We start from the raw sequence: 27605 nt of genomic DNA, 5'->3' as shown, positions 1-27605 counted from the left end.
CAACAAAAGTGTTAGGGCAAGATAAAGTAATAAACAACCTGCCTGCCTTCATCTGTGTCAAGAAGTGTAAATCCCAGAGAGAAAGACTGTTTTTCTTGTAGGTAGTAATATCACTATTGCTCTGTCATAGCTAAGATAAAAATCAATCTAATTAAAGCAACAAGGTGTTTTCTGGTTGGGTAATTTTGACTTGTTGTGGTTTTTAAAGTGTGTGTAGAGCTGGATGGTAATAAATGACTAAGAGTCAGGACAGATGAAATTTTAATTTTTGTTTCTTCACTTTTATCCTTCTCCCACTTTCCATAATGACTTCCGTATGGGGATAAACATGACTCATAACTTGTGTTTTTAAGTTAAAAATGTATAAATTGTAGCTCCCCTGTCTGCCTCATTATTTTCACTTTGCAGAGACTTCCTATTAAGCCAGGTTGTCCTTGGTCACTGAGCCCTCCCTGGACGCTGGGCAAAATGAAGCTGAACTCCCTGACGCTGGGTTTCCCACGGGCAGGCCCACCTTTGCTTCTGAAAGACCTTGCAATTCCCTTCTTCCATCTCTTCTGGCTCTTGTTTCCCTTCTTCCTCCCCCACACAGACTTGGCCAGTTTCCATCAGAGGTTTGGAGTAGGGTATTTCTTTTATTCCCCTATCGTGTGCTAAATTCTATTTACAATTCTCCAAAGGACACAACATGCAATCAACGGAAGAAAAAGTTTCCAAAATAATGGTGAAGATTTTGAGACGTGGGAGGCCATCAATGAACAAATCAGTTGACAGAGATATTTTTTAAAAAATTTTATTGAAGTAGAGTTGATTTACAAGGTTGTATTAATTTCTGCTGTACAGCAAAGTGATTCAGTTATATACATATATTCTTTTTCATATTCTTTTCCATTATGGTTTATCCCAGGATATTGAATATAATTCCCTGTGCTATGCAATAGGACCTTGTTTTTCATCCATCCTATATATAATAGTTTGCATCCGCTAATCCCAAACTCCCAATCCTTCCCTCCTCTACCCTCCTCCCCCTTGGTAACCACAAGTCTGTTCTCTATGAACAGACATGTTTTGAGAGTCTTCTTTGAGATCCGTGCTGTAGTAAATGATTGAGAACTACAAAAGTATACCATTATCTATTTGTTCCCTACCTAATTAGTATTTATTGAATATTTGTCTTATGCAACTTGGAAGATAGTGTTGGAGCTGGAAAGCCCCATGTGCTACAGTGGGGCATGTCCAGAGGAAAGGAAAGGAGGAAGTCAGTTAGGAAATGTGTCCTCTGGTGTGAGGTGTTGAGTGCCCACACCTGAGAGGTGATAAAGCCTCATGAGGCTCATACCTGATTGGTTCCCTCTGCATGGCTGCCCTGAATGCTGTTTCTCTAAGTATCTTTATGGCCAACTCCCTCACCTTCTTCAACTGTTTCTGCAAATGTCACTGTCTCAATGAAACTTCCTTATCTGTTATGTTCCGATTTTTGTATTTGGTGTCTCCCCCAGAATTTATATGTTGAATCCCTAACCAGTAATGTGATGGTATTAGGAGGTGGGGCCTTTGGGAGGTGATGAGGTCATGAGGGTGGGGCCCTCATGAGTAGGATTAGTGCCCTTATGAAAGAGACCCTGCAGTACTCCCTCATCCCTTCCTCCAGGTGAGGACACAGCAAGGAGACAGCCATCTGTCTATGTACTTGGAAGTATGTGCTCACCAGACACTGAATCTGCTGGTGCATTGAACTTGGCCTTCCAGCCTCCAGAACCATGAGAAATACGTTTCTGTTTATAAGCTCCCCCAGTCTGTGGTATTCTGTTCTAGCAGCCTGAGGAGACTAAGACACTCACTGTGCTATTTAAAATTGCACACCCTGTTCCCTCTGCAACATTCCCTGCCTTGTACTCTCAAATTCCCTTTAACCTTTCCAACTTTTTCTTCTTTTCGTAGCATTTGCCATCTTCCGATATACTATATAACACCCATATTTATTTTGTACATTAGTTATGTTTGCACACCGCCCCCCCCCCGCGCCCCGCCGACTATCCATTCCATGAGGGGTTATCTGTTTTATTCATTGGTGTATCTTAAGTACCTAGAAAAGTGCCTGCATGTGGTAGATGCTCAATCGGTATGTTTTGAACAAATGACAGGGTCACATATTCTTAGCGAGTTTGCTTTTGTGTTCCTCTAGAACATCACTGCATTGAAATTGATAAATAATTTACCTTCCAACACCTGTTAGTTGATGTTTGTTGCTTTTGTTTCCTGGTTTTTAAGTAGCTGAGAGGGAATCACGGAGGTGGTAATCTTACTGAGAATGGAGATGCTAAATTTGCATCCAAGGTGCAGGTGGGTACTCTTTCTGGATGTTTACGGTTCTGAGAGGGGGCAGCAAGACTTAGGCTGGGACTAGAATAGCTGGAACTTAGATCAGTGAAGGTCGTAGGAAGCACCTTCCTGGCATGATGCCCCAGGGGCACAGATGCAGGAGAAAACAGAGCGTTGGTGAGAAGACCAGCCTGTGGGATGATGGGGACTAAGGTAAAACAGGAAGGGAGGGGCCGGATGCTGAGAACCAGAAAAGCTGGGCAGAGGAGTTTTGACGTCTTGTGATGAGCCACGAGGAGATAGGAAGTGGCCCGATGAGAGCTTGTTTTAGCAGACTCTTGTAGCTGCTCTACACAGGCTGGCCTGCAAAGTGGAGCTGGAGAAGGTCAGAGCAACCGGCCTTGATGTTGTTACCCACAAGCCAGCCAAGGTCTGAACAGGTGGTAAGGGGTCATCTCAGAGATTTTGAAAGAAGCAACTGAAGTTCTTCTGATTTTTATTATGAAAAATTTCAAACATACAGAAACATTTGTAATATATTACTCTACATATATATGTACACACACACACACACACATTGCCTGGATCCAACAACCAAAACAACAGAATTTTAAGTGGGTTTTATTTCATTTACCAAGAGTCTACAGAGGGGTTACAGTATGGACATTATATACACGGAAGAATATTTTTCCAGTTATTGCAGTAAGACCTCAGATTCACCATATGATCATGTTTTCTCATTATAGTTTCAATGGAGTCAAGACAGTAATGCCAGTTTTAGGATACTTAGTTCTCAAACGCAAACCTCCATGTGAAGTCACAATTCATTAAATGAATGAGGAAGGCAACGGGATGCTGTTTGGCTGAGCGCATCTGTGATTATAATCTCTGCCAGCAAAGTATTTTTTAAATGTTCCTGTTAGTTGGGTTGAGATGGAAAATATTGTTTTGTTCCCCTCTAAAGAAAATAAAAGCTTGTGCGGTTACTTTTTATTGTTGTTGCTGTTTTGCCAAGCATTCTCTGAGGATAAAGAACTCATTCATCCTTCACCATCTTCACCTCTCGTGCGGGGGGAAAAAAAGTAGAAAAGTGAAGTTTGAAGGTGAAAATACTGACGAAAATAAGACTTAGCAGCTTGACATATACTGTTTTTTTTTTTTTCTTTTTCCAGGTTTCTTCCTTTCCCCAGTCTTCTGTTTTAGATTGTTTTCGTTGCTGTGTGTTTTCTTCAGCCTTTTTGGTCTGACCCAGCGTTACTTTCTGTGTCCATCAATTCATAGGTCACCGTTGTCACTCGCCAGTTCTTTCGTGGGTGACTTGTTAAAATGCCAGTTCAGTACCTTCAAACTGGTCCGCAGTATCTGTTTTAAAACCACGGATACTGCAGACTCACTGAGGTTGAGTAGTGCGATAGTGAGGGACTTTGAATTCTCTGTGTAATAAAGAAAACCCCCCTGGATGGGGGTCAAGGGAAATGGTCTGACTGTGAGTTTTGGAACTGTAGGTTATCGCGTTCCAGCGAGGTTCCTAACTGTTAAGTTCCCACAACGATGGTTCTCAGGCCTGTGTCTTCCTCATTCTGTGGGGGATGAGGTAGTGGTTTGGGTACCACACTGCTTCAGAATAGAGTGCTGGGGCCACCCAGCCAGTAGAGATGGATGGGACCGTGTGCCAAACGTCCAGTCAACTCTGGAGGGAATGGGGGAGGGAGAGAAGGAGGTGGGTACTTTTGCTTCGTTCCCTGGGAAGAAGTTCCACCCTTCTCAGTGGTCGACTCTATTTATTTGCCTGGCTTATGAAGACAGATGCTTTTGTTCCTTCCCCTCATTCTTTTTTTGCTTTTGTGTAAAAATTTTTTTCTATTGAAATATAGTTTGATTTTACAATGTTGTGTTAGTTTCAGATGTACAGCAAAGTGATTCAGATATATATATACACACATATATATATACATATGTATATGTATTCTTTTTTTAAGATTCTTTTCTCTTCTTGGTTATTACAAGATATAGAGTATAGTTCTCTGTGCTATACAGTAGGTGCTTATTGGTTATCTATTTTATATATAGTAGTATGAATATTTTAATCCCAAACTCCTAATTTATCCCTCCCTGCCCTCTTTCCCCTTTGGTAACCATAAGTTTGTTTTCTATATCTGAGTCTATTTCTGTGTTGTAAATAAGTTCGTTTGTGTCCCTCATTCTTTTAAAATCCATTTTGACTTTCACAAGTAACACATGAATACATTCTCTTTGTAAAATACAGATAAAGACAAAAAGCTCCCTGAATTCCTCAATACCCAACCTACTTCCTCCCCCAGACGTAATTGCTAGTATCATTTTGGTATAAATGTGTCCAGATTTTCTTGTTTGCATTTGAGTGGCCATATGTACATAGAGAAATATATAGTTTTGTGTGTGTATTCACATGAACAGTGTTACGCTTTCTGTAGCCTTCTGCAACTTCAGCTTTCAGTGAACAATATGCCTTTGAAATCTTCCCATCGATCATTGATGTGGTCTTTTCCATCTGACTTTACTTCATTCCTTCTTCTACTGCTACATTGTATTCCATGGATGTGCCAAAGTTTAACCAGGCTCTCTGATGATGGTTTTTAAGTTGTTTCCTTTTTTTTTTTTTAAACACTGCTGTAATAAACATTCTTTGCTTCTTTGTACATACACTTGAGTAATTCTCTAAGACAGATGGAAACCGGGACAGACATCCAGAAGTGATTGCTAGCTGAAAGGCACAGGCATTTCATAAAGATAGATCCTGACAAAATCCCACCCCGCAAAAGTGTTATCAGAGTACCGCCGGTGAATAGAAGACAATCTATTTCTCCACCTTGTCTATGGGCAATCTTGAATCTTTATCGCTCTGCTTTGCAAAAACATAGTATCTCACTGTCGTAATTATAAATGGTATTTTATGAGAATTAGTGGCCATTGAGCACATTTATTAGCTACATGCCCTCCATCTTCTTTTTTCCTCATTAAAATGCCTTAGATGTTTCTTTTAACAAATGTGCGTAATGACAGAAAGATGTGCGTTATTTGAGGGGGTTGAAATGGAAATGCTTCGATCTAGGACCTGGCCCCCCTCACCGGGTACAATATCTGTGTTTGGGGTCTGGACTGTGGTGGGACCAGGGGTCCTGCCTCTTGTCTAAAATGACTTGGAAAGCGTACAGTTAACTATCTCTAGTTATAGCGAGCGGGGGCTACTCTTCGTTGCAGTGTGCGGACTTCTCATTGCAGTGACTTCTCTTGTTGTGGAGCACAGGCTCTAGGCGTGCGGGCTTCAGTAGTTGTAGCACATGGGCTCAGTAGTTGTGGCTCGTGGGCCCTAGAGGGCAGACTCAGTAGTTGTGGCACACGGGCTTAGTTGCTCCGCGGCATGGGGGATCTTCCTGGACCAGGGCTTGAACCCGTGCCCCCTGCATTGGCAGGCAGATTCTTAACCACTGTGCCAGCAGTGAAGCCCAATTTGGCGGCTTTTAAAGAAAGAATTCTCTTTTAGTTTGGAGGCTTAGTGACACCGAGTCAGGTTTTACTGCTCACCCATATCCTTTGACGAGGCTTGATTCTAAACTACAGTCAGCTGGTCAACTGAAACGCTCTGGCCCCTGTTCATCCCCTTCTGAGTGGTTTTCATTCATCCACAGAAATACCAAGGGTTTTCTGGGGTCTTCTCACTTATCACTTATCAGGACAGGGTCCCTCTGAGCAGGACATTTTCATGCCCTTCACTCCTTGACTCCAATCTACCTTTTTTTTCTTTTTCTTTTTTTTTTTTGCGGTACGCGGGCCTCCCACTGTTGGGGCCCCTCCCGTTGCGGAGCACAGGCTCCGGACGCGCAGGCTCAGCGGCCGTGGCTCACGGGCCCAGCCGCTCCGCGGCATGTGGTATCTTCCCGGACCGGGGCACGAACCCGCATCCCCTGCATCGGCAGGCGGACTCTCAACCACTGCGCCGCCAGGGAAGCGCCAATCTACCTTTTTAACCTCACCTAGACCCTCCTCTTTCCCACTCCCACCAATCACAAGCATTCTAGAATCCACCTGAGGTTTCTGAGCCCAGTGAAAGTCTTGAGAAACGCCTTGGACCCGAAGGCAGGGGTGGGGCTGCCAGCGGCTGCTGTTCTGTTGTGCTCCCTCCGCCTGTCCCCTCAGAAGAGCTGTCTCTGCTTCGCTGTTCTCGGCTGGCCACACCCTCGCTGCTTGCCCTCTGCCCCTCCTCCTCCAGCCCAGCTGTTTACCCCCAACTTCTTCCCTCCTGCAGCCTTCTCTGACTACCAGGAGGACTTGGCCTCTTCCAAGAGGTGTGAGCGGTGTCTGCAATTGAACCTAAGGTCCCTGGGAAACTCAACAGCTACTCACTGCCATGTCTTGGCTCCCCACCCAAGCAATGCACTGACAGGGACCGGATGAATGCTTCGGCTGGCAGCCACCGGTATGGTTTCAAGTTCCCACCTGCTGTCATTTTGTCCTACCTGTTTGTCCAGGTGAATGCTGTCTACCTTAGAAGGTAAGATCTTGAAAACAAGAGAGCAGTTCTATGCAATTCCTTCTGTACAGTGCTTAACCCAGAAACACAAGCAATTAGGTACTTAATAAATGCTTCCTGGTGGTAGAACACTACAGGAAATCATTTCTTTACTTATGTATTTCTTAGACTTTCTTGGACTTATCTCTTGAACTAGGTGGAAAGTGGGTGGAGTGGGGTTAGAATGGTGGTGATTATTTTTTAAAACTTTCCAGGGGTTGAACTTCTAATTTGCATATGTGTGATTCCCTAGAGGGTCTGATCCGATGCATAATTCTGGAAATATAAAGCATATTTACAAAGCCGGGTCCCCAAATGAGCTGCCATACGCAGATCTGAACAAACGTGAGTGAGATCATCCCATTCTTGGCCTCGAGTTATTGCAGTTCTGCTTTGGAGGCTTGTCCCAAACCAAATAAAACACGAAGGGCAAAGAGTGTTTCCCCGTTGCCGTGCCCCGCCCCAGATGCTCTAGAGTCTATGCAGCCAGGGCACCTTGCTTTATGTCCGATTTTTCATTTTTAAATAGAACATTTCTACAATTTAAAGAATTGTTTAAACTTACCCAATTTAAATTTTAAGTGTAACTTGCTTGTTGGGGAGGGATGTGGGTGTATCATTTTATTTGAAGACTAGATAAATTAAAAGAGGTATATAGGATTGGAATCAGAAAAAGCTACAAATTTTTATTTTTTGTTGTCTGTTTTAGTTTAGCCAACCTGACCTTTCTAAGCTTCAGATCTCTTACAATAAGACAGGTGTAATAACATTTTAAAAAACATGTGAGTAGACTATTATACTATCTCTTATAGCTTTAAGTTCTTCCTCACGAGGCATTATCGGAATACCACCCCAACGATTGTCCTGGGCCTCTTTGGTAAGACTTAGGTCTGGGGACTGAGGCCTTCTAATCCTGGCTGGACCCAGTGACTCACTCTGTGATAGGGAGATGGTCGGTTTCCCTGTACAAGTTTCAGAGTAATGAGATGGGAGCCCTAACAGCAGCTAGGATGCTGTCTGCCACTGTCTGCCACCCACAGCTACTAAGAAGCAAAAGTTGCTACGTGGATGCAGAATAGAAAGTGACCCCCGTGTTGAAAGGACGTGCCCCCAGACTGCATGTCACGGCTAAAAACAAGAGCTCTGGACTTCCTGCCTCATGGTCTAGTGCCCGGGCCAGATGTTTGGTGAGAGAGGAAGTAGAAGGGACCAGCTCCAAAACTCTGTCTGCTTTCGCCAGCTCCCAGTTGGCCTGGCATCAAGGGACTTTCCCAGCTACTGTGTGAAGATGGTTTCTACCTGGCTCCATCCATGAATAACCTGCTGGTGAGGACCAGGGACACTGCTGCTCAGAAGTTGGATGTTGGTGGAAGCTCGTGCCATCCCCCTGCTCACACCCCTGTGTGTGTCCCCGAGGCCTGCAACTTCCTGGGCTTGTCCATCAGAGCCAGGCACAGGGTTTGCTGGGAAGGACCCCTTTGAGGGATGGGAAGGGACAGGGCCCCGCTTGAGCCTGTTGTGAACAGAGCTGGGATAGGAAATCCAACTGGCAGAGAAGGAGAGAGAGAAGGAGAGCAAGAGGGAGAGGTGTGTGCGTAGTAGAGGGGATGAAAAAGAGAAAAAAGAGGCCAGCAGACAGAAAGTGGGCTCTCTTGTCTCATTCAACTTAATTTTCATTTCAAAATTCTTTTCCTGTCTCTCTGCTCTGGGCTGTCTTGTCCACTCTGCTTCCTGATGTTCTGACTCTCAGCTTTGCTGTGTCTCATCTGCGGTCAGCCTGGCCCTCTGTTTGTTTCCCACTTGATCCAGGCATTTTTTCACTTTTTTTTGCCTTCTACAGTTTCCAGAACACACTTTAGAGACAGCACACTTCTCAGGAATTGGGTGAAAAGCTCTATTTTTATAAGAACATACTTTTTTCTTCCTCCTAAAAACCCTCTCTCTTTTATTTTTTTTATAGTTTTTTGTTTTTTTTGGCTGCGTTGGCTTTTTGTTGCTACACGCAGGTTTTCTCTAGTTGCGGCGAGCAGGGGGCTACTCTTCGTTGTGGTGCGTGGCCTTCTCATTGTAGTGGCTTCTCTTGTTGCGGAGCATGGGCTCTGCGTGCTCGGGCTTCAGTAGCTGTGGCTCGCGGGCTCTAGAGCACAGGCTCACTAGTTGTGGCGCATGGGCTTAGTGGCTCCGTGGCATGTGGGATCTTCCCGGACCAGGGCTTGAACCCGTGTCCCCTGTATTGGCAGGCAGATTCTTAACCACTGCACCACCAGGGATGCCTCTAAAAACCCTCTTGATCCCCCTCTGATTTCTCTCAGCCTCACAGTTCATTTCCTCCTACACTGACTTCTTCTTCTTCTTCCTCCTTTCTCCTCACTGTGGGTTGTGTTTTGATAACAGCTTTATTGAGATACAATTCACACATCTTACAATTCGCCCACTTAAAACGTACAACTCAGTGGTTTTTAGCATAGTCACAGAATTGCGCATACATCACTGCAAGCCGCTGCAGATCATTTCCATCACTCCCCCAAAGAAACCCTGCACCCACCAGCAGTCACTCCCCACCCCCCTCCCCACCCAGCCCCTGGCAACCAGTATTCTATTTTCTGTCTCTGTGAATTTGCCTATTCTGGACATGCCGTATAAATAGAATCACCATAGAGTATTGTCCTTTGTGACTGGCTTCTTGCACTTAGCCCAGTGTTTCCAAGGTTCATCCCTGTAATAGCATGTGTCAACTCCTTGTTCTTCTTTATTGCTGATACCCAGAGATTTCGTGTGTCCATGTGGCATGGACAAGGCTGGGGCAAGAGTCAGATGTGATGATACGAACATGCGTTGCGAGGAAAAGAATGCAAAGTGATAGATTATTGAAATACAGTGTGGAGCTTTTGCCAGAAATAGTGCTGAAATTATATTAAGGACCATCAAATAACCCTGGCGGAAGATACGACAAACCCTCCAGAATTCGGGAGGGGTCCAGCCTAGAAAATCCTTTCCATGTACATCTCAATGCTCCCAAACTCCCTCCTCTTGTCCCTTTCTCCCTTTTTCCCTCTAGTCTTTTTGTTCAGAGGAGCAGCATCCCCCCGCTTGGAATTGTGTGCCCATGAGGTCGTACCCATACCTGGGAATTTCAGTTCCAGTCTTGGTCAAGAAGGAGGGAAGTGATTTCTTTCTTGGGAATTTGGATGGGCTCAAATGAGAAAGACCAATAGACAGGTTGAGTTGGCTTTTTAAAGGAGGAGATAGAAACGGCCCAAGACACTGATAGACAAGAGCTTGGAGACTAATTATCATTGAAGTCTGATGTCATAACAAGACCACGTGAGAGCCAGCAGCACAGGAGCAGGGAGTAAATTTTGGTAGGTGTGGGTGGAGGGAATCAAGGAAATGGTGTCTTGAATTTCCTTCATTCTCCTGGCAGAGGTTGGAAAGCTTCCTGCAGCCTCCAGCAGGAAGGCTGTTCTCATACACAGAAACAGCTGGCCACGTTTAAAGTCAAGGAGTTAATAGGAACCGTAAGCTAAGAAAGGAATATAGGAGCAGGACGGGAAAGCTCTCCCCTTGCAAAAATATCTCAAAAATTATATTAATAGTTACAAAATCCATTAAAGGTAAATATCACGAACTTGATTCACGTGGCTCCAAAACATTAATGCACAAAAAGAGACCATTTTAAAGCTCTGGGATGGCTGGCATTAGGATATTTTGAGGCTGGGTTGGAAAGAAAGCAGAGAAGTCAGGGTATGATTTACCATGTTCCACTGTCGGGTGATACGCTGCTGTGCACTCTGAAATTCTGAGACTCAAGACCATCCCAGACAGCCTTCATCCATCTGCCATGTTCTCTAAAGGGCCCAAGTGGTGCTGCTTATGCCCCTGGAGTTTTACAGAGTTCACAGAGACAGTTATTCTATTTATAATCTCCTGTGACCCCAGGACCCAGACGTACCTCCCCAGAGCTGGGCAGGAACAGATGTGCTAACCACCACTACACAGTATTCCGAATTCATTCCCTCATTCAAGTAGGGAACAAACAGGTATTAGTACTACTGCCAGCGTAGTAAGCTGGGTGCTGGGGACAGAGCCATGAATAAAATAATCATGGTCCTCGTTATGAACTGAATGTGCTCACCCTCAGTGTGGTGGTGGGGTCTCTGGGAGGTGATGAGGTCATGAGGGTGGAACCCTCATGATAGGATCAGTGCCCTTATCAAAGGGACCCCAGAGAGCTCCCTCACCCCTTCCACCGTGGGAGGACAACTGTCTATGAAGCGAGAAGACAACTGTCTTTGAAGAAGAAAGTGGGTCCTTACTTGCCACTGAATCTGCATGTGCCTTTAAATTAAAAAAAAATTTTTATACAGTTTTAAAGGTTAATTTCCATTTATAGTTATTACAAAATATTGGTTACATTCCCCGTGTTGTACAACACATCCTTGTGCCTTCCTTACACCCAATAGTTTGTACCTTCCAATCCCTCACCCGCTCCCCACTGGTAACCACTAATTTGCTCTCTATCTGTGAGTCTGCTTCTTTTATGTTATATTCACTAGTTTGTTGTATTTTTTAGATTCCACATGTAAGTGATATCATACAGCATTTGTCTTTCTCTGTCTGACTCATTTCACTTAGCATAATATCCTTCAAGTCCATTCATGTCACTGCAAATGGCAAAACTTCATTCTTCTTTTATGGCTGAGTAGTGTTCTATTGTATATATACCACATCTTCTTTATCCATTCATTTGTTTATGGACACTTAGGTTGCCTGGCAATTGTAAATAATGCTGCTATGAACATTGGGGTGCATGTATCTTTTTGAATTAGAGTTTTTGTGTTTTTTGGATAGATACCCAGGATTGGCATTTCTGGGTCATATGGTAGTTCTATTTTTAGTTTTTTGAGAAACTTCCATACTGTTTTCCACAGTGGCTGCTCCAATTTACATTCCCACCAACAGAGTACAAGGGTTCCCTTTTCTCCACATCCTCGCCAACATTTGTTATTTGTGTTCTTTTTGGTGATAGCCATCCTGACAGGTGTGAGGTAATATCTTGTGGTTTTGATTTGCATTTCCCTGATGATTAGAGATGTTGAGCATCTTTTCATGTGCCTGTTGGCCATCTGTATTTCCTGTTTGGAAAAATGTCTGTTCAGTTCTTCTGCCCATTTTTTAATCAAGTTGTTTGTTTTTTGATGTTGAGTTGCATGAGCTGTTTATAGATGTTGGATATTAATTCCTTATTGATCGTATCATTTGCAAATATTTTCTCCCACTCAGTAGGTTGTCTTTTCATTTTGTTGATGGTTTCCTTTGCTGTGCAGAAACGTTAAAGTCTAATTAGGTCCCATTTGTTTATTTTTGCTTTTATTTCCTTTAGGAGATAGATCCAAAAAAACATTGCCTTGATTTATGTCAAAGAGTGTTCTGCCTATGTTTTCCTCTAGGAGTTTGATAGTATCTGGCCTTACACTTATGTCTTTTATCCACTCTGAGTTTATTTTTGTATACGGTGTTATAAAATGATCTAATTTATTCTTTTAGTTGTAGCTGTCCAGTTTTCCCAGCACCACTTATTGAAGAGACTATCTTTTCTCCATTGTATATTCTTGCTTCCTTTGTTGTAGATTAATTGACCATAAGTGTGTGTGAGTTTATTTCTGGCCTCTCTACTCTGTCGCCCTGATCAATGTGTCTGTGTTTGTGCCAGCACCATATTGTTTTTATTACTGTAGCTTTATAGTATAGTCTGATGTCAGGGAGTGTGTGAATCTGAAAATGCCTTGACCTTGGATTTCCCAGCCTCCAGAACTGTGAGAAATAAATGTCTGTTGTTTATAAGACCCCCAGTTTATGGTGGTCTGTTACAGCAGCCCGCATGAACTAAGACAGGTGTACTCATGCAGCTTTGAGTGAATGGAAGCAACAGGCATTAAACATGTCTTTAGCTATAACTGCAGGAAGGGCTATGAAGACACTAAAAGTGAGGGTGTATTGCAGGGGACACTCCCTGAATTGGAAAATTGCTTTTCCCCTGTGCTGGGCCAGACTGTGTTTCTGGGTCAGCTTCCTGCTGCCTGGGTCTTTCTTCCTCTACAATGAGTTCCCAGCCCTCTTGCAAATGAACTTCTCTCAGGCCACCCCAACATTTCCCGAAACTTGCCTAGGTATATCCCACCACAGGACATGGTTACAGTCTGAACTCAAGCTGAGGTCCCTATTGTGTATGTGAACTTTAAAAGTCTTCTGTTTCTTTTTTTTAAATGGTGGTTTAAAAAAATGCATGACATGAAAGTTACCATCTTAACCATTTTTACATGTAGGTTCAGTAGCATTAAGTACCTTCATATCGTTGTTCAACTATCACCACCATCCATCTCCAGAACTTTTCCATCTTTCTGAGTGGAAACTCTGTGCCCATTAAACAAAACTCCATACTTCCCTTTCCCCCAGCCTCTGGCAACACCATTCTACTGTCTGTCTCTATGCATTTGACTATGCTAAGAACCTCATATAGTGAAATCATATAGTATTTGTCTTTTCATGTCTGGCTTATTTCACTTAGCATAATGTTTTCAAGGTTCATCCATGTTGTAGCATGTGTCAGAAGTGTGTGTGTGTGTGTGTTTAATTCTAAGTATTATTGATACCCCATTCCCACTATGTTGTCAGGGTCCCCTGACATGGTTTTGGATAGGGACACGGATACTGAGCAAAATTTAATAAAGGAGCTATTTATAAGGGTGTGGGTTTAAGGAAACCAACAAGGCGTGGTGAAGCACCCCCCCCCCCAAAAGAGCTAACAACCACTGGGGGCTGTTACCACTCCAAGGCCTGAAGGGCAATGGGGGTAATGATTACCAGAACCTGGAGAGACTATTGCAGCTGGAGACAGGGCCACCAGTCAGGAGCTGAAGACTTGGGGAGAAGGGAGAAGAGACCCCCACTTCCCTCATCCCCCACCCCCCAATCTTCTTCCTGTGCTTTACACTACCCAACCCAACCAGGAGCCAGAGGGTAAGACTGGCCTTCCCAGGCACAGAGCATGGGGGGCAAGGATGGAGACTGGACCTAGAGGAGCAAACAGTATATCCAGCCTACCACCTTCTACAAGGAGTTAAGTGTGGGGTGAAAGGGGAGGCAAGATGAGAAGCTAGCAACACGAGTGGGCTGAGTTCCTCTAAAAGAGAAAGGGTGTGGGAGATACTCAGAGGGGAAAACAGTCTGAAAGGAGAGAGAAACAGCCAGAGAGAGAAAATGAAGAGAAAGTAGAGAGATTTGACAGTTCCAATGAGAGACAATGGGAAGAAACCTTAGGAAGAAGAGATGTCCAAAGGGGATTTATTGTGTGAAGACCTAAAACTCCCCTTTCAGTGTTTCAAGGGACCTTTAGTAAAGATCACTTTATTTTCAAGGCTTTTGTAGAATTTTGAATGTGACACTAAGTTGGACCAGAGTTAGGAACAGGGAAGACCAGTTATACTTGGCATGGAAGGCAGAATAACGGGCCCCAAAAATGTCTGCATCCCAATCCCCAGAGCCCATGAATATGTTAGGTCATGGAAATGGGAATTGTTTGCAGATAGAATTAAGGTGCTAATCAGCTGACTTTGAAATAAGAAGATTATCCTGGGTGGGGCCAGTGTAATCATGAGATCTTAACTGGGGAAGAGGGAGGCAGAGGAGTCAGTGTCAGAGTGACATGATGTGAGAAAGAATTGATTGGCCATCACTGGCTTTGAAGATAGAAGGAAGCCACAAGCCAGGGAAGTGGCAGCCTCTGGCAGCTGGAAAAGCCCTTCCAACAACCTGACCTCCAGAACTTAAGATAGTATATTTGTGCTATTTAAGCCACTGTGTTTGTGGTAATTTGTTACAGCAGCAATAGAAAACTAATACACTTGGGTTTTATGGGTGTGGAGTATAGGTAGCTAAATTTTGGATTGAAAATGTGAAGCTGCTTATAATTACCGTAAATACTGTATGTAAATTTATAGCTATGAATTTTACTGATAAGAGCTTTGATTAAACTCCTTAACTTCCTCACACTAGGTGAAAACACGCTAGCTAAAGTAGACTTGTCCTTTATACTTGCTTTCAGTGCTGTAGTAGCTGCATGGTTCTTTTAATCTTGGCTCTTGTGTAGCTGCTCTCATCCTGATTCCTTGATCAGTGGAGTGTCTGGATTCTCAGTTTGTGGCTTCCTTGGTCTCCTTTGAGAGACCAGTGCTGTGCCCACTTCTGAGCCCCCACAGTCTGTTTTTAGGGTTCTCCATACAGGTGGTTTAATGTCCAATCCGTCATGAAAAGGTTTTGCTCTTCTTTGTAGCCTCCTTGTTGCTGGCATGAGCTTTCACTTCAATCTTGTTGGACACACAAACACAGCAGACTTGTGGTGGGAAGGTTTAAAAGACCAGCTTTCTGGTGATGACAATACCCACAGAATAAACCCTCCACTCTCAGGCACCTGCACCAGATAAGCTTCTCTATGTCAGCATTTCCACAGCTGAAAGAGGTACTTTCAGGCATTGCTGGCAAGAGTTCAAAGCAGCTTAATGACTAAGGAGGAGGACTTAGCACTATTTAATAAACCAACATCAATGGATCTCACCGAATTGAAATCAGGGTGTCAGCAGGGCTGCATTCTCTTTGATCCAGCAATTCAGCTTAGATTAATTTATTCTGAAGAAACAACCCCCAAAATGAAAAACAACGTATGAAAAAGGTTATTGATTGTGGAATTTCTTATAATAGCAAAACATTGAAAGCACAACCAAAGTTCTTGTCCATAAAAGACTGGTTGAATCCATCAAGGAACAGTCAAGTCATGGAATATTATACAGCCATAAAAAAGAATGACTGAATCACTACGAACTGATGTGTGAGGATTTCCAAGCTATATTATTAAGTGAAAAAAGCAATGTGGAAAAGAATATATAAAGCCCATTACCATTTGTGTAAAAAAAGGTTGCAGGGGGATGAGAATGTGTATGTGTGCGTGCATGCTTGTTTTCACAAGAATCACAGGAAAGGTAAACCAGAAATAAATGAAAATGATTACCTGTAGGGTGTAGGTGTGAATGGAGTGGAAGGAATACAGATGAGGGTGATAGTTTTCACTTCTCTGAGTGTTCCTTTTAGGCAGTTTGGAATTCTGAATCATGTAAACGTTTTAAGTATTAAAAAATTACATTAAATCTAAGAGGAGTTAAAAAAAAAAGAAACCTTGAAGTTGAATGCAAACAGAAACAAAGGAATGTATGTGGTTAGCAAATTGATGGCATAACAACACAGAAATAAGAACTACATGTAGTTTTTTTTTGTTTTGTTTTTTGTTTTTTTGCGGTACGCGGGCCTCTCACTGCTGTGGCCTCTCCCGTTGCGGAGCACAGGCTCCGGACGCGCAGGCTCAGCGGCCATGGCTCACGGGCCCAGCCGCTCCGCGGCACGTGGGATCCTCCCGGACCGTGGCACGAACCCACGTCCCCTACACCGGCAGGCAGACTCTCAACCACTGCGCCACCAGGGAAGCCATACATGTAGCTTTTAAACCCTGTGGTTTTGACTAGTGGGATATATTCTAAGGGGAAAAAATCGGCAGGAGCCTTATGAATTAGGCTAGTAATTGAGACTAATATTAGGGTCATCGTGCAAACCTCTCTTGTGTATGTTGTAGGATACAGCAAATGAGTCAATATATTAATTGTGTGTGGGTGACCTAAGGCCCTCACTGTAGCAGGGGGGAGGTAATATAGAATGGAGGTAAATACGGAATGGTAATATGATCCTGCAATGAGAAGTGGGGTATCAGAATGAATTCATGATGTTCCAGTTCTATCCACTGTTAAAGACGAAGTGGGACATTAGTTAAAGCTGTGAAAACATATTTTATTCAGTAACTAGTGACAGTAGGGAAAAGAGCTGAGCTCTGTTCTGATTTGCACAGAGTGACTGGGTGTTTTAACGGGAGAAGGAAGGAGTCAGGAGCGGGACAGAGCAGGGCTCAAGTAAGTGATTACCCTGGGTCGGTCAGTGTAGATGTGATTAGGTCAGCTGTGTCTGTTAGCTGGCAATCACGGAAGTGAGAATTCTTCACCCCACAGAGATTAGGAAACAGAGGTACCTGTACTTCTTGATGATTACATTTCAAAGGAATGGCTGTTAGGACCTTGAAAATGACACTCTTGGGTTGTAGGAGATACACATCTCAAAGGGACAGAGTAAAGATTCACAACTGTAGGCAAGTTTTAGTGAATGCACTAAGAAAGGCTGGTGAGGGGCCTGTCCTCAGGCGTTGGCTGGAACAAACAGTAAATTCTCCTGGCACTGTTGAGTTTTCCAGGCAGGTGTTGAAGGGAGGGGCTGGGGTCATCCTACGGACATGGCCTTATGCTGTTTGAAGCCATGCTAGAGTTTAGTTGTCTCTTGGTGCAGAGGTTTGGATGGAGTTGTTACATGCAGTTCTCACCATTGAACGTGCCTTGAAGCAGTGACACCCCAGGACCAATAGACACAGTAGTACTCAGATCTTGGTTTCTAAATACCATTTCCCTCTAAAAGGAACAAGCCTCCTTGAATAAATTGTCTGACTATGAATCAGGGACAGGGAAGCTATAATGTGTTTGGAATGTCTTCTTGTGCCAGAAATCAATGGGTGGGACCAGCTACATAATTTGCAGGGCCCAGTGCAAAATGAAAATGCAGGGCCTCTTGTTGAAAAACTACTAAGAATGTCAAGAGAGAACCACATAGAAGGCTTTGTAAGAGCAGGGTCACAGGCCCACGAAGCCGGCCCTATTAATGGAAGATGTGTTAAAAGTTCAGAAGAGCCAGCTTGAAGGGGCTCTTGCTGGTGAATTTTGGGACAATTTGAGCACAAAAAAAAAAAAGAATAGTAATAACAATGGATTATAAAACACAGAATTAAAGAAGAACCAATTTTGACTTCCCTGGTGGCGCAGTGGTTAAGAATCCACCTGCCAACGCAGGGGACACCGGTTCAAGACGTGGTTCGGGAAGATCCCACATGCCACGGAGCAACTAAGCCCATGTGCCACAACTACTGAAGCCTGCACTCTAGAACCTGTGCTCCACAACAAGAGAAGCCACCACAATGAGAAGCCCGCACACTGCAAGGAAGAGTAGCTCCCGCTTGCCGCAACGAGAGAAAGCCCACGTGCAGCAACGAAGACCCAACAAAGCCAAATAAATAAATGAAAGAAAGAAAGAAAGAAATTTATTTTAAAAAAGCACCATGAATTTATAGTGATACTGAAAATGAGTATCACTATACTCCCTTGCACAGAAGGGAAAACTTTATGAGGAATGCCAGCCAATAAATGTAGACAGAATAATATAATTAGAAAATTTACCATTTTTACCACCACCAATGTAATAATGATACTAAAACATTGGGTTAAAGATTGTTGGGAAACAGGATATTCACACAATTTATGAAGTCTCCCCTTATCACCCAATAGATTACTTATTAATTACAAATGGGAAAAGATGCCTCTGTGATAGAGAGCTCTGAGAGAGCTCTTACCCAAGTGATCAGCTTAGCATGAGTGATAATGAGACAATGTTATCATGCATCTCTCAATGTGATGCAATGAAAAGTACATGTGTAGTATTTTGCTCAAAATGTTTAACCTGAATCTAAGCATGAAGAAACAAACAAATATGGACTGTGGGACATTCTACAAGGCAACTGGCCTAAGCCCTTAAAAAAAATGTCATGAAAGAAAAAAAAATCAGGGGGAGCTGTTGTAGATAAAAGGAGGGTAAAGAGACTTGAGAACCAAGTGAATTGTATGACCATTGATTGTCCTAGATTGAAAAAGAGCTATGGGAGACATTTAGGGCACAACTCTGGAAATTGGGATTTTGGACTGTAGATAATACTATTGTATCAATGTGAAATTTCTTGAGTGTGATGATGGTGTTGGTTATGGAGGAGAATGTTTTTATTTTTAGAAGATACATGCAAAAGACTTAATGCCCCAGTGTCTGCAACTTATTTGCAAACAAAAGGGAGAGAGAAAGGGAAAGGGAAAGAGGAAGGGGGAGTGGGAGGGGGAAGAGGGAGAGAGAAGGCAAAGGTGACAAAATGCTAATGACTGTTTGAATCTGGGTGATGAGTAAACAGCTATTCTTATACTATTCTTTCCCTTGGCTATAGGAGAGATATTTTTAAAATAAAAACTTGGGAGAAAAAGTTTTCCTAGCTAAAGTCATGTCTCAAGGAGGAACACGGTAGCATATCAAGGGCAGAAAGACTCTCTAGGTTGGTTGGCAGGACCCTGAGGCAGCAGACGTGCCACCTGGTACTTCAGCATCATTCACGTGCCTCCCAGTCTGTGTGCCCAGCATAGTCATGGTGAGCAGAGCAGAGCTGACAGCAGACAGTGGTGTGAGATGGGCACCTGTTCCCAGTGTGGGCTAACAAGAGCCAGGACCAGACTGGTAGACCAGCTAGTCAAGGGCTGAGGTTCCTTCTGTGCCGTGAGAAAGCAGGAAGTCTAGTGCCAGTTCAGGCTCGGACAACTTCTTTGGGTCTTATTGGAAAACTGGGGAGAATATACCCTCTTACTTATGCAACAGAGATCAAATAAGATCTTGTACGAGGCAAAACAGTCTTCATAGATTTTCTTATTATCTTATTTTCTAGATTATCTCATTTTATTTTATAGATTTTAATTCTGGAAATATAGATAGCTTTTTGTCACATATGAGCCGTTACAGATGTACTTGCTGTTGGTAGTTCTATTACAGTTTGTGTCCTATATGTACAGAATTTATGATCTTTCTATTTTATACAATTCCCACCAAAAAAAGAAAAAAAGAAGCAGTGCATCTAGAAGGGTCTCTGCTGCGTTACTGAGTCCTCCTAACTATTCAGGAGTCAGAAGCAGAGGACTTCTTTTCTGACTGGGGTTCATTGAGAACAGATTGCAAATTTCAAACTTGTTTTTCTTTCACTACCAGTATCCTTTCAGGACTGAGTGCAGTAGGACACGTGTCACATCATGACACGCTTTCCAGGTGAATCAGCCTAATGGACAGTAAGGAATATTCCTGAAAGCCATTCCTGCACCAGGGTGGCTAGCAACAAGCGTACACCCAAGTGACTGTGAACCACATGGATATATCCCGCCAAACCCAATAAAGTGCATCCCTAACTCAACTTCCCTTTGGCTAGAGTCCAAAATGCCATAGCCATTCCAGTGGTATCTGTGCAAGGGGAAGGAGGATGGAGAGAAAATCCAAGAGGAAAGAGACAATGGTTTTAATTGATTATAGTTGAAATATCTTACTTTAGGGCTTCCCTGGTGGCGCAGTAGTTGAAGGTCCGCCTGCCGATGCAGGGGACACGGGTTCGTGCCCCGGTCCGGGAAGATCCCACATGCCGCGGAGCGGCTGGGCCCGTGAGCCATGGCCGCTGAGCCTGCGCATCCGGAGCCTGTGCTCCACAACGGGAGAGGCCACAACAGTGAGAGGCCCACGTACCGGAAAATAAAAAAAAAATCTTACTTTAAAAAAAAAGGAGAGAAAAGGAGAGGCAGAGACAGGGAGAGGGACAGACAGGGAGAATCTCTTAGTGTTACGTTAAACAGGAAATGGAGAGGTCCACTGGGCAGTCAGAAATGTGGGTTTGAAGAGATGATGGATGGTAATGTAGAGATTAGGGATGTCATTTCACAATCATAGCTGCATGGGTGGATGAATCCCCCCAAATGGAAGAAAAGAGGACAGAGGACAGAATCTTGGGTAATGCCTATATTTCATTGTGAGGTAGGGGAGATGGCTATAAAATGAGATGGCTATAAAATTTTAGACCAAAACACTGATTACAGCCCGGATATGAAGAATGAACCCAATCAGGTCGATCTGGGTTTTTGTCATTCATAACAGAAAGATTTTTGATAATACATACATTTAAATATTTAAAACCAGCTATAAACCTATGTTTATAGCTCTTATACAATTATAAAATCAAAACATATTAAGTACTAACAAAACTACAAAACTCATAAAAATAGAAATTGGCATTCGGTTTGACAGACGGTACTGTTTTGCTGAAATAAAATCACTGCTATTGACGTTAATAGTAGAAAATCTATTTATGTGGTTGAGATTTCACTTGCTGGTTTGGTTATTTTGATTTTGAGTGTATTTCCCATCATTTGAGTAATTGTCATGATCTCTGGTGATATTTTTCCTTGTGGACAGAATTTATTTTATATCCCCTATCCATTATTTAGAAGAGACCGTCTAATGGTGCATCTCAAATATGATGGCAAAAATATCAGTTAACAAAGTTTATTCACAGATTGTTCACTGTACCCACTAATGATCTGTTGTAAGCTGGTGTGTGTTTTCATCATGGACTTCTTACTCTAAATCACTTGCCATGTGAGCATGGAGCTGAGCTCTGGGACACACTCTTGAGTTCTGTATGCTTACACCACCATGTGTATTTTGATGACTTAATTCTCCCACCATTTTTCCCCAATCAAACTACTACAATACTTTCATCTCTATAGCATGGCTTCCGATGGCCTACAAATACTTCACCATATAAAGAAAAGAACTGAAAAATATATAATCAACTAAAATTGCATGGTGGAGGGAAGCAAGGGAGGGGGGAGAAAGGAGAGAGATACTAATTCACCATTGCTCAAAATAAGGTGTTAATACTGTCAAAAGAATGTTCACACCAACCTTTCCACGTCAAAGCCTTTATGGGAGTCAGTGTACCAGAAGCATGGGAGTAGGAGTTAGACAACTCTGAATCTGGTGATGGTCTTACCAGCTTTGACATTGGTAAGTTACTCAATCACTTGGTTTTCTCATCTGTAGAGAAGTGTTATGATGATTAAATGAGGTCATGTAACTCAAATGCCTCAAACTGCCTGATCCACAGTTGGTGTTCAATGATAGTAGTTATTATCAGTTTTTGACACTTAGCAGGGCTAGGATAAATGTGGAACTTAAAATGCTGGTAGATTAGGTAAGTAAGGCTCAGAGGTCTGATAGGTCTGGACCTACCAAGCTAAGGGCGGGCGTTGGCTCTTAGGACTATTTAGAGTCTGTGCCCAGGTTATTGCTGGTTCTAAATGTTTACGATGTGATGTCCTGCTGTGTTTGTGTCAAGTTAGTGCACCTGTCCCCCAACTGTCCAAAAACCCAGTGTCACTTACTCATCACATCTTTTTGTAAATTTCATCATCAATTTGGGGAAAGGCTTTGGTACACAGTCCATTCCTGGGGGTTAAAATGATTATTTCTTTCATCTTTGAGGATGATAATTCTTTTGGTTTTCTTTGGAGCTTCTCCTTTTAGTCTTTCTTAAAGAACTAATTTCTGTTCTTTTTCATTGCTGTTGTTAGTATGAAGAATTCAGTCCTAATCACTGCAGGAGCAGAGGTTAAGTTCAAGCAGACCTGGTTCCATCCTGGCTGTCACTTAGCTATTGCCTGATCTTTTTGAGCATGAGTTTCCTCTGCTGGCAGATGAGGAACAATAATGCTCACCTCCTGGATTGTTAGGAGGATTAAATGAGAAATGGCTCTGAAACCCTGGACATATCATCACTGTTCACATCTTCCCAGCTTCTCCCACCCCAGTTAAAGAGCTCTTTGCAAGATTAACAGTTCTTTGGCACACACAAAAAAGTATTTAGTTCCTGTTTGGAAAATATTAAAAACTATAGCACCAGGCTGAGTCTTAACCACACTTGAGAAAAATTGGAGAGGAGTTTTAAATTGGAAGCTTACTTTATTCAGGATGAAGAAATACTGAAATCAAGGGGGAAAAAATCTGCTGTTAACTTAAATACATAATTATTATCATAATTTCTTTTTTGTTTTAACTGAGAAGTACAGCTAAAACACAAATGATTTCCAAAGATTATCTGCAAATGCATTTAGTGCGAGGCAGTGTGGTGCAGAGGTGGTGCTAGTGAACTCTGCTAATGAGCTCTACAGTATCTGCAAGTCACCCCCTCTCTCTCGCCTCAGTTTCCTCACCATAAAATGGGGTGATTGTGCTTAACCGGGGGAGGGGAGGGAGGTTGAGGGGATGTGTGAGATGCTTCTGCTCTCACAGTGGTGATAGATATATGGTAGCCATCTTCCCAGAGGGCCCCCAATGACCCCTAATTCTGCGGTTCCCACCACTGTAGACCCCTCCTCCCCAGCATTGCATCAAGGTTGGTCTGTGTGACCCATAGAAGGCTTCAAAAGTGAGGGCCAGCCATTCGAGATAAGGTTAGAAAAGGCACCGCAGCTTCCGTCTTGGGCTCCTTCTCCCACACCTCCCCCTCCTTTTCTCTCTGTTTCTCTCTCTCTCCCTCTCCTGCTCCTTTTCTCTGTCTCTCTCTCTCACCATTTGCTCTGTGGAAAGCCCTGGTGTGAGCAGCCCTGTGGAGAGGCCACATGATGAGGAACTGAAGCCTTCTGCAAACCAGCCAGATGCGTGAAGTTGGAAGCCAGCCCTCCAGACCCAGTCAGGTCTCAGAGGACTGCAGCCCCAGCTCATACCTTGACGGCAGGCTCGTGAGAGACCCTGAGCCTGGACCATCCAGCTAAGCTGCTCCCAGATTCTTGACCTACAGAAACTGTGAGATAATAAATGCTTATTGTTTTAGGATGCTAAGTTGGGAATAATTTGTTTTGCAGCAATTGATAACTAATACAGGATGCTACTGGCTTTTAATTAGCAGAGTCAGGATGCTAAACATCCTGCAGTCTGTGGGACAGTCCTGCTCCCAAAATTCATGTATTGGAACCTAATCCCCAACGTGATGGTATTTGGAGGTGGGGCCTTTGGAAGGTGATTAGCTCATGAGGGTGGAGCCCTCCATAAGTGGAATTAGTGCCCTTAAAAAGGTACCCCAGAGAGCTCCCTCACTCCTCCTGCCATGTGAGGACACAGGGAGAAGACAGCTGTCTATGAACCAGGAAGTTGGCTCTCACCAGACACTGAATCTGCCAGTGCCTTGATCTTGGACTTCCCAGCCTCCATAGCTGTGAGAAATAATTGTTTAGTGTTTAAGTCACACAGTCTATGGTATTTTTGTTAAAGCAACATTAATGGACTTAGACATACCCCCACTGTGCAGATCAGACCTCTCCCAACATTGGCATGATCTCTCCCAGCTTGAAATATGTATGATTGTCTTTTGCAAGTTAAAAGCGTAAGGTCAAAAAGAAAAGGTGTCCATAAATTGCTGTCTAATTCTACGCACATTGAAATGCAGGTATCCAATAGCCCAGTGATTCTTCTTTGAATCTATCCTGCAGAAATCCTGGCAGATGTGCACAAAATTATGTACAAGGATGTCTCTTGCCCCTTTGTTTGCAATACCCAGACACTGCCAATAACCTAAATGTCCACCAATAGAAGATTAGTCAAATAAGTTGTAGTACATCTGAAATATTACACAACTCCTAACAAAAATGAAGTCAGTCTATATATAATGGCATAAAATGAACTCTAAAGTGTATTGTTAAATGAAAATCTAAATCACAGAATAATATAAATGGTATACTGTTCAGGTTTTAAAAACAGTATGCTGTGTGTGTGTGCCCACGTATGTAAATGCATGTAAATAGATAAGATATGGACTGATTCACCTCAAAGTCTTATCAGTAAATTTCTATGCAGGAAGGAGCTGTGTGAAGTGGAACTTTGACTTTTGTTCTCCAAAACACTGTTCTGTTTGAATTTTTTACAAAAAACATTAGTTTGTGATTATAGAATGTTCTAAGTTATCAGTGATATTGGTAATGTCCTGTGTACTCTGGGTGCTACTGAGGTTGGCAGTGTAACAGAAATGGGGACATTGCCGTGGAGCGTATTTCACATCTCAGCCCCTTCAGCCCTGTGAACTCCGCAGTCCCCAAAGGACCCATCACCAGCTGGTCTGGAAACATTGGAAGCCGCTCCAAGTCCAGAGATGGAATTGGGGACACTTAAACTCAGAACATCCTGGAAACCCTCAGTTTCCCTTTGGCTCCTATAAAATGGAAGCTGTGCTTCCTCCATCATTTCCGATTTCAAAGTGGAGTCAAAGATCTCAAGTAAGGAGTATGACTATGTAGGTTGGACTGGAATGCATCTACTCCTTTGCTCCCAGTACACCTCCCTTATTCATTGACTGGCTGCATTCTTACCTCTGTAGGTCTTTGCCAGATAAAACACATGCTAATAGAGTAGACTTCACTCATTATCAACAAACGAAAGCTTGGTGTTATGTATCCAAAGTCCAAAAAGGTACAAACAATGAGATGAAAATGAGAGTAATAAATATGACTAAGGAAACTGAAAGTTTGATTTATCTGTGAAGATAAAACAGTAAAGATAAACAGTACAGGGACTTCCCTGGCAGTCCAGCAGTTAAGACTCTGTGCTCCCAATGCAGCGGGTGCAGGTTCAATCCCTGGTCAGGGAACTAAGAGCCCGCATGCCGTGTGGTGTGGCCAAAAAGTAAAGAAAAAAAAAATAAACAGTACAGACATCTTAGCCAATGACAAATAAGATCCAAAGACAAGAGGCAGGGAAACAACAAAAGAAAAAAAAGAGAGAGAGAGAAAAGAAGTACAGTTTTAAAGACTTGGTTGATCATGGCTTGACCACCACCACCACCACCACCACCAATTTATTTATTTATGGCTGCATTGGGTCTTCGTTGCCGCACGCGGGCTTTCTCTAGCTGCGGCAAGTGGGGGCTACTATTCGTTGCGGTGCGCGGGTTCTCATTGTGGTGGCTTCTTGTTTTGGAGCACGGGCTCTAGGTGCACGGGCTTCAGTAGTTACCCCACCCGGGCTCAGTAGTTGTGGCTCGTGGGCTCTAGAGCTCAGGCTTAGTAGTTGTGGCACATGGGCTTAGTTGCTCCGCGGCATGTGGGATCTTTCCCGACCAGGGATTGAACCCGTGTTCTCTGTGTTGGCAGGCGAATTCTTAACCACTGTGCCACCAGGGAAGTCCCTTGACCACCATCATAGGAAAATAGAAAATCGCATAGTCTGGTTGAACAAAAACTCAAAGGACTCCCCAGATGCCCTTTTCCCCGGGGTTTGTTACAAACAATACTTGTTCAAGACCTGTAGAGTCAGAGATGTTGTTTTTCCCCACAATCCACAAACCCCTTACTCAGGACAGGAAATGTACATTCAGTGAATGACTATGTCAAAAACACAATAAAAGCATGGGAAAACCTTACTTTTTTCCTTTGTATGGAATTAAATTGTTGGAAGGAAGCCAAGGAAATGACACATCTCACCTCTGTTTCTGGCTAAACAACCATTTAATCATTGATAGTTCTTAATCAAATTGGGGTCTTAGATACTGTAGGTTAATGAATTTATTTTCCAGCAACCAATTTTAATTTTTTCGTATTTCCATGAGGAAATGAGATATGATACCTTAATGTAGATTATAAATCTATACTACTTTTTAAATTAAAACTAGTGGAAAATTATCCTTTGTACCATCTGCCTGAGTAATAGTTTGCATGTACAGGCTTGTGTTGATTTTTAATATCTTTATTTAAGTAACTTCTCTCCAACCAAGTCAAGGCAGAGAATAAATCTTTTATTTCCTTCATGTTTTTCTGAATATACTTGACTTTTCACTTCACCTCACAGTCTTAGTTTCCTCATCTGTACAAGTAAGAAAGTGGTCAATAAAAGGCTGTAAAGTGTAAACTGTATTAAGGAAAAATTCGGTGGGAAAGGAAATGTGATATTAAAGGGGGAAAGAAATCATATAAAATGCCATCTGTTAAAAAAAAGGTTGTTCAAATATTTTAAAATATGACGCTAGTGGGTTATAACAAATCACCATGCTTCGTAGATTCCATTAGATTTATTTAGAAGAATCATATAAGAGTTTCATTTGAAAATATTCATATTTACACTGTATTAGAAAACTCATTCTTGGAGCTATTTAGACTTCAGATAACATTTTTTAATATGCCAACTTAAAAAGGTACAGGGAGAGTGTATAATCTTTCAAAATACTTTTGGGAAGAAAAAAGGAAAAAAACACATTGATTTAGGGATGGGCAGAACAAAGAGGACTAAGAAAGAATAGTCAGAGAGAAAGAAAAAAAACTCAGTGAGCACGGTCACAAAATTCAAAGGAGGAGAGACTTTGGAGGAGAGAGTTTGTTCTAGGCCTTAGAGAGCTGAAGCAAGGCAAGTGCCACGAGATAATCTACTGAGGCTTCAGTTCATGAGAACACAGATCCCTGGGAGACAGTTCACCCTTCCTCTGCCCAAGGGGGATTTTGAGTTTGGAGATCAAGGATTTCCTTGTCCCCTGAGGGGCTCACAAGGAGTTGAATTGTTTGAGAGCAGAGGAAGCGCCCCAAGGATACTGCAAAATTGAGAATGGACTGTTTAGTGAGGACAGTGTCCTAAGGGATTGGGAATGAGTTGAAGCCCGTGGACCCTCAGAGCAGTGGGGCCCAAGGCCTTCCCCCTTAGGAACCCGGGGCATGGGGCAGGGGCAGTGTCCACCTGGGGGGAACGAGGTTATCTAGTCTAGACGGCACCCCCTGTGCCCGGCTTAGAACAGAAGCAGGGGAGCTATTCATCCTCGATGGAAGCATAGGGGATGGACAAGAAGCAGGTCACTCCAGACTCTTGGGAACCAAAGATCCCACCCCCAGTGTTGTGTGCTGTGTAAAACCCTTTGGAATCTTGCATGACCCAGATCCCA

At 43.0% G+C, this 27605-nt stretch overlaps 1 protein-coding gene across 2 annotated transcripts in view; it reads left to right on the top strand.

The window, feature by feature from the left end:
* The first annotated feature begins 6533 nt into the window (after nucleotides 1-6533).
* The window catches only part of USP6NL (USP6 N-terminal like), a 185868-nt gene continuing 164796 nt past the window's right edge, over nucleotides 6534-27605 (top strand). The window contains exon 1 of one of the 2 annotated variants that reach the window (XM_027121606.1): nucleotides 6534-6853. The gene's annotated coding sequence lies outside the window, so the exon portion shown is untranslated. The remainder of the gene's footprint in view (nucleotides 6854-27605) is intronic. The other variant, XM_027121609.1, reaches the window with a different exon arrangement.

Source organism: Aethalodelphis obliquidens, unplaced genomic scaffold (genome assembly GCF_003676395.1).
Source record: "Aethalodelphis obliquidens isolate GAN/ISIS:26980383/991018 unplaced genomic scaffold, ASM367639v1 scaffold23, whole genome shotgun sequence".
NCBI classification, from domain to species: Eukaryota; Metazoa; Chordata; class Mammalia; order Artiodactyla; family Delphinidae; genus Aethalodelphis; species Aethalodelphis obliquidens.
The sequence above is the reverse complement of the archived record's forward strand: the minus strand, read 5'-3'. Positions and strand labels throughout refer to the sequence as shown.